The sequence below is a fragment of the Eupeodes corollae genome, chromosome 3, assembly GCF_945859685.1.
Source record: "Eupeodes corollae chromosome 3, idEupCoro1.1, whole genome shotgun sequence".
NCBI classification, from domain to species: Eukaryota; Metazoa; Arthropoda; class Insecta; order Diptera; family Syrphidae; genus Eupeodes; species Eupeodes corollae.
Window position 1 is genome coordinate 103262910 of NC_079149.1, and position 12414 is coordinate 103275323.

Consider the following 12414-nt stretch of genomic DNA (forward strand, 5'->3'; position numbering starts at 1 on the left):
ATGTTCTTCCCCTTTCAGGAATTTGATTTCTAAATGATATCAATTTGAAGCTATAGCACATCTATCAAACAAAAAAAATGTCATTAACAAGAAACTATGGTATGCTATGCCATTATCTGTCTATAGGTTGTTTTTTAAATCACCCTTTATTTACGAGTTTCATTCAAAGCTATGAATTATAATGAATGACCCAAAGGAATGTCTGTCTATAAAGTTATACTGTTTCCAAAATGATAAAGTATTCACCTAAATATTCCATTTAAATGTTTCTTTTTTTCTGTTTAATTTTATTTTGAAAAAGATTTATATCTTGACTTGATCGATGATGTGTTGCACCCAACATATTTAGGCTAACACGCAGGAGATACATAATATAAAAAAAGATTTAAAACTGCTGCATTTTAAATTTTATTCTAACCAAAAAAAAAAAGATAAAGAAAAATACAGAAATTAGTCAGAAGAACTGCGGGTAACCGTAAATTATGTGGAAATTCCATAAATTCCATTCCATCAGATAGATCAAATTTAATATATTCAAAAGTTCTATTTCGTTGTTGATAGGTTTTATTTTTATTTCTATTTTATTATTTTCATTTCTTTTTTGAAATTTTTTAACCTTTTTTTTTGTCTGAAAACCTTTTTTCTGATGGTGTTAGAAGAAAAGATTTAGTGGGGCAATTTATAATTTAAGTTTCTCCTTATCGAATAAAGGTTTTTTTTTCTTAATTTTATTTTTATGGTAGACATTTTAGTTAAGCACCGTAATAAATCAATAGATTGTCATTTTGTTGAAATACTGTCTTCAATTGATTTTTGTTGTATTTAAAAAGTCCAATGAAGAGACTTGAACCGATGAGGCCTACAACAAGAAATACCGAAATAGATTTTTCCAATTGCAAGAGTTGATAAAATGTTAACAAATTCATGTTGAATTTTCAAACAAAAAGGTCTTAAAACAACCCAGAATGTTAAACAGTTATCATTAAAAAAGTGTTCTCAATTAACGACTACTTTAAGGGGCGCATTTTCATATATGAACACGTAACTTAAGAAACACTACGTCACTGGAAATTCGTCTTAAGGTTCTTGCCTCACTCATTTTTACCATTATTTTAAAGGATTTTGCGATAGTTCCTCCCCTCAAAAGTTTAACCGTAATATTCACGCTTCTAAGAATGCCAATAAGCTTATACGCTTGCAACGAACTTGTTCTGTCCTAGAAAGTTCAAAGATTTGTTCTTTAGCCGAACTTGCGAATATGCGAGAATTCAAAACCGATGGTTATCGACACTTTCTTTCAAACACCTCTAATTTTTCAAACATTGTGCCTTTGGCTTAATAAAGGTATACAAAACCCTTTAAGTGTCCGATAATTATTAAAAAAATTGTGAAATGATATTCATGACGAAAATTCACCAAATTGTGATCTGCAGACAAAAATTCACCAAATTGTGATCTTGGAGAATTGTAATGATTTTTGTTTTGAGAGATCTTATACTTTTCATTATTTTTGGATGATCGTTCTTTGACCCAGTGGGCTCAAATTAATCCACAATCTTGAAAACAATAAATCCGCCGACTCATCCACCAAGTGTGGGAAGAGGAAAGTATGCCCAATGATTCCTCAAATACCTCAATATGCCCAAACTACAAAAAAGCATGTATCACTTTGGCTTCAGACCAGGCAGATCAATGCTAGACTAAATATTGACATAAATGAGGAATGCAGCTGGATATTTTTCTAGAGCATAAATTGTTAAAATAACGGTAAAAGAGGGAGAGACAGGAAACTTTACGACGATGTACTAGCGACGTAAAGATCCTATGATGGTGTTATTAGTAATCAATCTAAATGCTCTACGTTCAATACTGTCCAAGAGGCTTAAGTAAGTTGCAAGAGCACCAGCCCAGATATGGGAGTTATACTCAAGCTTTGGACGAATATAAGTCTTTTTGATAACAGCCAGATCAGAGGAACAGAAAAACTTCTTGCATCGCCTCAGAAAACCCAAACATCTGTCGTTCCACAAGTTGATGTTACACATACCGAGGATATCGGGATCTTCAGTCTCCTCGATGCAAGTGCCATCCAGGGACAATGGGAAGGAGGGTATATCTCGCATTAGGTTTTCGAAGCATTAAATTCCACGCGGTTTTTATTAATGAACTTATCATATTTTGTCGTTGCAGTTCCACATTCGAAGTTCCACGAAAACGAATATGAAAAGTTAAGAGCACTATCGTCAGCGAAGCAATGTATTGGATTAGAAGTTGTAGACAGAAGATCATCAATAGAAATGAGAAAGAGTGTTGGAAATGGAACAGAGCCCTGTGGCACACCAGCATTTATTTTGTGGTTTTCAGACTTAAATCCATTCAATACAACTTGTATTAAACGATTCGAAAGGTAATTACTAATCGGATTCGTGAAAACCGAAAGCACGCATTTTCGATAAGAGAGCCTGATGTCAAACCTATCAAATGCTTTTGAAATATCAAGTGCGCTAATCTTGCTTTCTCCAAAACAATGCAAAGATTTGATCCACTGTTCGGTGAGATGAACCATGAAATCACCAGTGGACCTATTGCTAAGAAAACCGTATTGTCGGTTATTAAGAAACCTTTCGATATTCGAAATATTTTTTGAGAACAGGCGAAACGCGTTGGTCTTAAATCGAATGAGGAAAAACAAAGCCTCATCTGTCCACTACCTACGACAAACGTCGCTGTTGGGAGCAGTAATTTCGAGGTGGAAATCTGACGAAGGATTAAAAAGTGGAAATCAGATGGAATTTTACCCTGGCGAACCGCTCATACTTTTGGTTGGCCAAACAAATTTGTTTAAAACTTCATTCTCAAAAGACATACTGCACAGTTTATGAAACACTAGTTTTACCAGTTCAACACTGCGGTACCGAGTTCTGGACGAAAAGTTCAAAGGGAACTTTCGAGAGAACAAATTCTGGATACTTGGTGCTGAATGAGAAAAGAAGATTCAACAGTGAACTGTACGAATTTTATCAAGACTTATCAAAGAGCGAAAACTTGCCGCCGACTACACTAGCTCAGCCTTCAGATTCAAGACGACGACGAGGAAGACCGAACCTCATCTAAAAAGAGCAGGTTATTGACACAAGAACGCTTGGTCTCGCTGACTGGAGGAAGCTTGCAAGGGACGCCAAATGATGGAAGAATGCAATACCTCAGAAACTGAGACACTCATTGAATCCTGAGCTGGATAAGTAAGTTAGAAAGAATATTTTAAAAAAACTGATATGCTACAACATTTTTAAGGCTAGATTCGAATTCAGGATATCCATGAAACATGATAGTTAGTGCGTAAGACGCTCATGCTAAAGGCCTTGGGTTCAATCCCTGCCTGAGCCACCTAAGGTTTTGTTCACGGGACTACTGCCTCTTGCGAGAAATTGTGATGGAAAGTGCTTTTTCAAATAGCCGTCTAGATTTGGCATAAGAACTGTAGGTCCCTTCCATTCCTGACATTACTCGAACATAGGAGAGTTGTTGAGTCACTTAGCCCTTTTTCTCTACAAGCTTTTGCGCCATCTTATTTATTTAAGTAAATAGCTCCTCAACTGACAAATTTACTAGTTAATAAAACTACTATGCACGTTTTTGAAAAAAGTTAGATCGAGTTAGATCAAGCTCACTATTATACTTCTCATAATCATAAACGTTAATTCCAAAAAGTCATCTATTAAAAATATGTATGTACATAATGTGTTTAATTCAATAATTCTTATTTTCTTATGTAAACATTAGTATAGTGTCAATCATCACAGATTAAAGAAAAAAAACCGACATTCATGGAATTTTGAAAAACTTGCTTAGTTATTATTAAAAAAAAAAAAACTGTTTTGGGAAATTCCTAACATTGAAAACCATCACCATCAAAACAACATTTTTTCAAGGTTAATGCCAAGAACTCTCATGAATATTAGCGCGTATTTTTCTTTATTTTCTAAATTCCTTAATTAAGACCGAAAAAACACAAAAGAGGCAGACATACTATATGTACGAGTACATTTGTATACAATGTACAGTGCATCCCCCTCTTCCCTGTACAACTAAACAATTAAAAAAAAAAAACACTAAACTAATGTAATTGTTGAGGTTTCAAGCCCGAATAAGTGTGTTCCTTATGCCAACATAACAACAACAACTACAACATCAATAGACCTCCACTGACTATAGAGACATGAAACTATAGAAAAAGCAGATATATGTAATTAACTGAGTAATTACATCCGCAGCAGGTTATAAGAACGCACGAATTAAAAACCGAACTCTCATATAGATACTCTCAGTATTTGTTCATGTGTCTGGAATTTCTTGAATTCAAGACTGTAATATGGAAGAATGTAAGTTAGAACCGCCCAAAGACGATTTTACAAAGAGACTTCCACATATAACTTTTTGTAATGAACCCAGAATAAAAAAAAACTAATTAAATTTAATTTCATAGTGCGGCCAGATGAAAGATTGATAGCGTGTAACACAAAACCACAATTAAATCGTTTGAGTGATAATTTTTTAGTTTTTTTTTTGGGGAAAATTAAAACAACATTAGAGAGACTATAAAATGAGATTTAATGGTTTTCTAGAGGCGTTTACGTCTGATGTGTCGTGTATGTCAGTTTTCAGTTTTTTTTTGAGAGCTGCGGCATTTTAAGAATTTCTTGGGTGATCTAGGATTTTAATTTCGAGATAAATTTATAAATGCAATTAAATTTCTGTTTCGAATGCATTTTTTAACAACCTATTGTTAATGACTTAACATTTTACGCAGCAGTTTCCTAAACGACTCCAAAACTTTAAACCATTGTTTTCATTTTGCTAACTAGTCTATTGCTTTTTCACTTTTATTAAAAAAAATGGGCATCCGAACATGTGTATTCGTTGAAATCGTTTAAAATAAACGAAAACATCTTCGAAACCTATTTAATTGCTTAAAGTGTATTTTATATTTTACTTAATTATTTAAAATGTTCTTTTAATACAAATTTAAAAAGAGACTGATTATTTCTCTTTCTTGCCCGTCTGTCGATTTTTCTAAAACCCTAAGCAATGAGTTTTCAGTTTTTTTTTGAGAATTGTGGGTGGACTAGGATTTTAACTTCGGAGGAAATTCATATCCAATTAAATCTTGTGTTTGGAATGTTTTAGCCAGGTATTATTTTAAACTTAATTAACTTCATGTTCCTTTTGTATGAAGTCAATACCAAATTAAAAAGAGGCTGATATGCGACCCATACTGATAACTTCCTATTCGTGCCCGTTATAGATTCTTCTAAGGCTAAAATAAAATAAAAAGAACAATATTTTTTTCTATGTTTCAATAAGACTTGAGTTAAAAACCATTTCTTTTGTAAGGTTTTTATTTTTTGTAAAAAATACTATTACTTTGATTTTTTTTAAATTCTACCAAATGTTAAAAACGATATCTCTTGTTGCATACAATTATTTTGGAGTTAGTATCATTTTTTGTTCGTAAAATATTTGAGGTAACAAATATTGTTCAGTATTTAAAAAAAAAATGCTCGTTAGTTCTAAATCTTCACTTGCCATACAAAAACGTAAAAAGAATAGTGAAGCCTTTATGCTAAAACGGTTCTTAACAGAACCGGTAACAAGGGATGATTATTTGTTCTTACTTCGAATTCATCGAGTTTTGGAATTTTTTGCAAAAAATAGTGTTAAAAACGGGTATTTCTGAGCTTGGGAGCATATAGCTTAAAACAGAGTTCGGGTTGGGAATCAACAATACATATTACATTCAGGAGTTTTTAACATTTCATCTCATAACTAATGAAAAATTTCGAAAAATAAATGAGATACTAAAATAATCAAGAAGATAGAGATTTTTAGTTTTTGAAAACATCGTATACATTTTCTTAGGAAGTACGCGGCTTTTATTTTAAGCCTTAAAACAGCGTATTACGTATTTTTTTGTTTGCAATTTCAGAGAGTTATTTGTTAAAATACATGAGGTCATATTCTAATTCAGGACAATAAATTCCTTAAAAAAAAACTTAATTTTGTTAACCACTGTAGTTATATTGTCAATACCTCTCCCACTTTAAGACTTGGTTTTGAAATATAGAATACTTTTCCAAGTATAACCAAAAAACCTTGAATTTTTGAGTCAAGGTTTTCTTAAAATTTATCAATTAAAAAAAGTGTTATGATCTTTTTTTTTAGAACTGCATGAGCTGAAAATTTAACCACAAGTTTCTTTTAAATATGATGATAGTTTTCGGGTACTTAGTTTTTAAAAGACTACATTTTACCAATTGCATTCCTCTTAAAATGTTAGCTTCACTTTAATTTCTAGTAAAATTTGGATTAAAAGTTTTTAAAAATGTTGCGGCTTGAATTTTTTTTAAAAATGTAAAGATATCTATTAGAAAAATTTTTATAATATTTGAAATCTACTCTAAATAATTTTTTAAATTCAAAGTCGACTCTAAAAATGAGTCCTTGAATAAGAATTCATTTTTTGATAAAAGTTGAAAAGTGTATAAAATATGTTGTTAAGCACTCAAATCTTATTAATTTGACGTTTGTCCTTCATAACTAAAAATTAAAGAAGAATTTGTCCTGAAGATGAAGATTTTCAAAGATTTTGATCGTTTTAGAAACCCAAAATTGTTTAATGGCTGAATCACAAACACTCTCAGCTTCGGCTTCACCTAATGTTTATAAATTCAGCCATAGGAATCCAATGCATGCTATCACAATGGAGCTTCGACCTGACGTTTCGTTTGACAATCGTAAGGGAAAGAACGTAATGTGACTCCAAACGGAAGCTCTAGTTAAATTATCTGAATATTTGCTCTCTCTGACAGGTTAAAAGCTGTAAAAAAATGTCAACAAACAAAATATTTGCTGTTTGGAGGGATGAAATAATAGAAATTTTATTCAAAGCAACCTCGAAGCAGGCCCACCGTAACACAGACGAAGCCTAAGCTGAAGCGGGTTTGTGATTCAGCCATAAACCTCGAGCTTGTTGATGCGAAGAGCTTGAAAATTTTACCACGGTTCAATTTTCAATTGAAAATTTAAATATTAAGAAGCCAATAACAAATCACAGTTTTCGGCTTTTAAATGTTTCGTATTCTTCGGTTTAATAAGCTGTCAAAATTAGGCGTGTTTCACAAAAGCTTGCTGATATTTTGTTAGCAGTTTCTTTTAGTTAAAAGTTAGTTAAATATCGAAAACCTTTAGCAAGAGTTGGCTCTATTGCTTGAACGAAATTTTTGTACAACTTTACGTCATTGTTTTCAAACTAAACTTATCTTACAAAAAATATAGATTACATCATTCAGTAAAATGTTCGGAATATTCCAACTGTCAGTTAGTCTTATAAAAAAATATAAAAAATACACAAAATTGGTAAAAACTGATGTTCGATCTCGAGAAAAGATGAAGGTATTGACTTCAAAATTATTTCAATCTAAAACTTACAAAAAATTGCTGCTAAAATTAATAAAAAATGTTTTTCGACTAAAAATGTCGGGAACAAAAACAGATATTGAAACCAAAATTATTTTATTATATACAAAATATTGTTGCTTACTTTTATTTATTTATGTTAGAAAAAAATTAAATCAAATCTTTTTTTTAAATACGAAAACACAAAAAACAACAAAAAAAATGGTAAGAAATGGTTTTCGATTCAAGTATTATAAAAACATAAAGAATGATATTGACTTAAATATTTTATATTTGTATTATTTCTGCTGAAGTTAAAGTTTTGGAAAAAATCAAAAGACTGGTCGGATGGGATATTATGAGTGTGGGTCGCATCCCAGCCTCTTTTTTCTTAAATTAGAATTTTTATTTTAACTCTTATTGATTCCTGCTCTAAATTTGTGTCCAATTTTTTTAATGGTCTATTAACTTTCTATTTTTTTGAAATAAATTGATAAAAACCATACATTTTTTGATCATACGAAAAATACAGTGATTTAATTGAAATTTTGAGTGACCTAAAAAAAAACTTTTAAAAACCGAACCTTTAAAATTCAAGGTATTGGAAAGTGCATTCCCCAATATCCTCCTAAAACTTTTCCCTTCAAAATCAAGGTCAGGAAAAATCAAAAAAAAAGATTCATCTCATAAATAAACAAACAAAAATATTAACAATTTTGTTTCTCTTTTTTAACATTTCAATTGCAACAAAAATTTACCTGCACACTGTGTGCTAACACATTGTGTCCATATGTTAGTCCATATGTGTTTATAATTTTTCTTTTTTGAAAAATAAAATTCTTCTCTTTGACAAATCGAGAGTTATAAATCCGTAAGATACAAAACAAATAAACAAACAGAAAATCCAAGTAAATGTTTGATCAAATCCAGTAGACAATCAGTGAACAGAATTTTGTTCAAAATCAACCAAAAACAAAAATTTCAACAAAAAAAAACGCAGATACACGAAATTTCCTTTTTTATCGTCGCGTCGTCGTTGACGTCGTCGTTGTTGTTGCCGTTCGTCGCGTCACTCGTCGTCGTCGACTTTATCTGTTAATAAGCAGAAATGACGATAATTTTTTTAAATAAATTCCCAATTGGTGACGGTCACACACTGCACACACTGCACTTTATGCTTTAACAGAAAATATTTTTAATATTTTTTTATTCATATGTATGCATTCATAAATACATATGTATATAGAGAGAGAGGTGTATGTATCTATGTGTATGTGATATTATTTTCACTTCTATGAATATTTTATATCAAAATTCAAAAAAAAAAACTTGACATTCTTTTGTGTGTATTTCTTTAAAAATATTTTATTATAAAATAAAAAAATTATATCTACACTTATTTTACACGTGATAACAAAACAAATGCACAAATTAGCTAAAGATAATATAATTTTATGATGGTGTAGAATTTTTTCGATTTTGTAGTATTTGTTGTTGTATTGCGGGCAGAAGGGTGCGGAATCACAATCGGAATCGTATCGAAATATTAAAATATTGAAATATCACACCGCAAAACGCGTTTTAATATCGTAAACGATCACCAAATACATTTTTACATTCTTTTTACATACAAATATAACTTTTTCTTCATAACTTTCTATCACAATTTCAATTTTTTTTGTTTTATATTTTAAATTGATTTGTTGTTGTTTTCTTTTACATCGTTTGAAATTTTGATTTAGTTTTAAAAATGCGGTTTCACGATTAATCTATCGATTACTGTTTTATGTGTAAAATATTTGACCTCTCAAGACCTGATCGTACTGCATTCCAACGAGTTCGATTTATTTTTTTTTATTAACGAATTTTGTTTAGTTTTTTTTACTCCCAATTGAAGTAACCAACACTTAAAGATGTAAACACCTTCAAGTTGTGTGTTTCTTGAGATACGCGGAGTATTTTTCTTAGTTTTTGTTTTTGTTGTATGAAAAATTGTTAGATATTTTTATGATTTTGAATTTTTCATTATTAGAACATACAATTGAATTTACACAGAAACAAATTTCAAAAGAAAAAAAAAACACTTCTAATTGAAAATTCAGGGAGAGGGAGAGAGTCAGCAGAGCAGAGCACTTAACAAAGTAATGGAGGTGAGAGAGTGAGTGAGAGAGAGGGAGAGAGCGCACATGCAGCAGGTAAATCCTATAAATTCAATCTAAAGCGATCGGAGATTTAATTTTTTTTTGGAATTTTACTTCTTGGTATTTAGGTAGTTGCAAAGAGAAAGATACACTTTGAAGATACAATATCTTTTATAGGTAGGTACCTATGGATGGATTTATTTCTTTTTTTTTTTTAGAGATTAACGACAAAAAGCAAAACAAACCCTACTTTTATAAAAATTCACTATTTGCTGTGTGTATATTTTTAATGGAATTCCAAGTATACACTATCAAAAATGATTTGATCAATATATATTAAATTTTTGAAATTCATGTATTTTAGATATACCTTGATTTAGAAGGAAGTTGACTTTTTGTTACTTTCAAGTTTAAATTGGAATTTGAATTCAATGTAAATCTCTTAAGTTTATATTTTATTTGTTTTTTAATATTTTTGTATCTTAGTTTTTGTTTTTAAGCCACGTTTGGATTTTTGTGTTTAAGTTATAATTTTTTTTTAAATCCGCGTCCTTGTTAAAATCAAATCACGTCGTTCATCGTCGTAGTCTTTTTAGAGTGACGATGGCGTTGCGCGTTGCGTTTTCGATATTCTATAGTTTTTTTTTTTCAAAATCCGGTAAAAATTTTATGTAAAATCATAAAAACAAAAAAATAATAATAAAATATTAAATAGCGTGTGTGCGATCGCTCGTGTCGGGAGCAAACACTGCGGAATGCTCAGCACCGAAAACCAAACTAACTAGAAATCGTAATCGAAAAATGAGCACCCGCTGTAGGATACATGTTGAATTTTTTTTTTGTTTAAATTTTATTTTACTTGTATTTTATTTTTGTTGTTGCTGTTTTTCATTTTTACAGAGTCCACAAGTCTTCTTTTGTGTAGAAGTATTTGTTTGATGAGTATATGTATATTATATTTGTTGTTGTTGTTTTTTTGAATTGCTGTTGTGTTGATCTATACCACTAATACGATTACAAAATCACTGCCACACTAATATTATGAAATTTGAAGATTGGAATGTCACTAATACATAAAGAGGAAAAACAAAATTTAGGTAAAAACGGGTGAGTATTTGCAGCGCAGCTTAATCGCGCGGTCTCTTGTTTATTTTGTAGAGAGTGACTCTGTTTCTGGGACTGTGACTATGGTGTACCTTGCCTTGCCTATGCTGTGCTGCCGCTGTGCCGCGCCATGCTATGCTATGCTGTTGTTGCTTCTGATGAGTTGAAAAATATATTGATATAGATCTCAGCGGGATCTCCGGTGTTGCCAGGTGTTTGACTGATTTATAAAAGGGCATGTTAATTTATGCCTATAGTAATATTAGAATTTAGCAATTGGTAAGGATCATTATTCTGTATATTGATACATCTGGCAATTTTATAAAAGAATTACAAATAAAGCAACTTTAATTGAGTACTTAAGAAATGGCGCCCAACGTAAGGATTTTTCTATCAACAGAAAGATCTTGCCACAGCGGTTGACTTCAATTGAATGATTAATGTGTAATAAATAAAGGGTATTGCAATAAGGTATTGGTAACCTACCCAATCGGACCACTCACGTAGCGTTGCTTTAAATGGTACATATCGGCTTCAATTCTTAAGTCAGTTTGATCTTTTATGAGTTAGTTAGTAGTTAATTTGATTTCATCGTAATCTTGTTTTTCATAATTTGAAGAGACAATACAATTTATTGTGTTTCGTATTGAAATGAAGCTGACAAGTTGTAGATTTTTTCTAATAAAAAAAATTATTTATTAACGAACAGCTGATTCCTGATTTCACATTTCGGAACATAATCATTCCACTGAAAGCGTTCCTGTTTTTACCATTCAGTTTATATGATCAACTCTAACCTAAAATGCTTGATTCTAATCAGGAAATATTTAGAAAACCAATGATAGCTAAGCTGGTCTGAGCGATACTCAATTCTTAAAAAAGACAAAGAATTTGAATTTGGAATAACTAATTTGGCTCCTTTGCTATACGGAAACTTGACCGTAAATTGAAGTTAACACTTTTAATTATGTAATTACTAACTCAGAATTTCGGTTGAAAATTTAACTCATTTGTGTAGTTCACTATGATGAAAATGTTGTGTTTAATGAATTAGTTAACTATGATAGTTTGACAGTTAGTAAAATAATACGTTTACAAATTAAATTCAGTGTTGTCAATTCACTATTAGAAAAGGAAATAGTTTTATTTAAAAGTTATTGAATGTAAAATAGTCCTACAAAAAAATGGCACCCGATAATTTCTAGGAAAACTCTTTTTGTTGCTCAAGAACACACTTAGTGAATTATAGACTTCCAAAAAGAAATAAAATATTAGTTACAAATTCATGACAAGCAGCGATAATGATTAGTAAACTATTATTTCGTGGGTTTTGTTATTTATATATTCATCATCATGTACAAAATCTGCACACTATACAATAATTATTACACATTTTACAATATTATATCATTTAAAGCTTACAACAATATTCTTAATATATATCTACTCATTTTAAGGTCAACTTCATAAAAAATCACGTTAAAAAGCGATAAAGAATGAGTTATAGGTTTTATTTGTCCATAGTTCATTCTGTGATAAGAAATAGAGAACTTCAATATTTCTTAGGTTAATCTTAGGATTTTATTTTGCGATTGATAATTTCCTTTATAATAAAACTCTTATGGCTAAAACACAAACACGCTTCAGCTTCGGCTTCATCTGACTTTTACAAGTTCAGCCATAGGAATTCAGTGCATGCAATAAAGCTTTGACC

General features: G+C 30.7%; 2 protein-coding genes across 3 annotated transcripts in view; one reads left to right on the forward strand and one right to left on the reverse strand.

The window, feature by feature from the left end:
• LOC129951429 (protein expanded) overlaps positions 1–10654 on the reverse strand; it is a 59862-nt gene extending 49208 nt beyond the window's left edge. The window contains exon 1 of one of the 2 annotated variants that reach the window (XM_056063565.1): positions 9967–10654. The gene's annotated coding sequence lies outside the window, so the exon portion shown is untranslated. Of the gene's footprint in view, positions 1–8213; positions 8489–9966 lie in introns of those variants that run through there. The other variant, XM_056063566.1, reaches the window with a different exon arrangement.
• LOC129951440 (cytochrome c oxidase subunit 7A1, mitochondrial) overlaps positions 1–12414 on the forward strand; it is a 386202-nt gene that overhangs the window by 222071 nt on the left and 151717 nt on the right. The gene's annotated exons all lie outside the window — the stretch shown is intronic.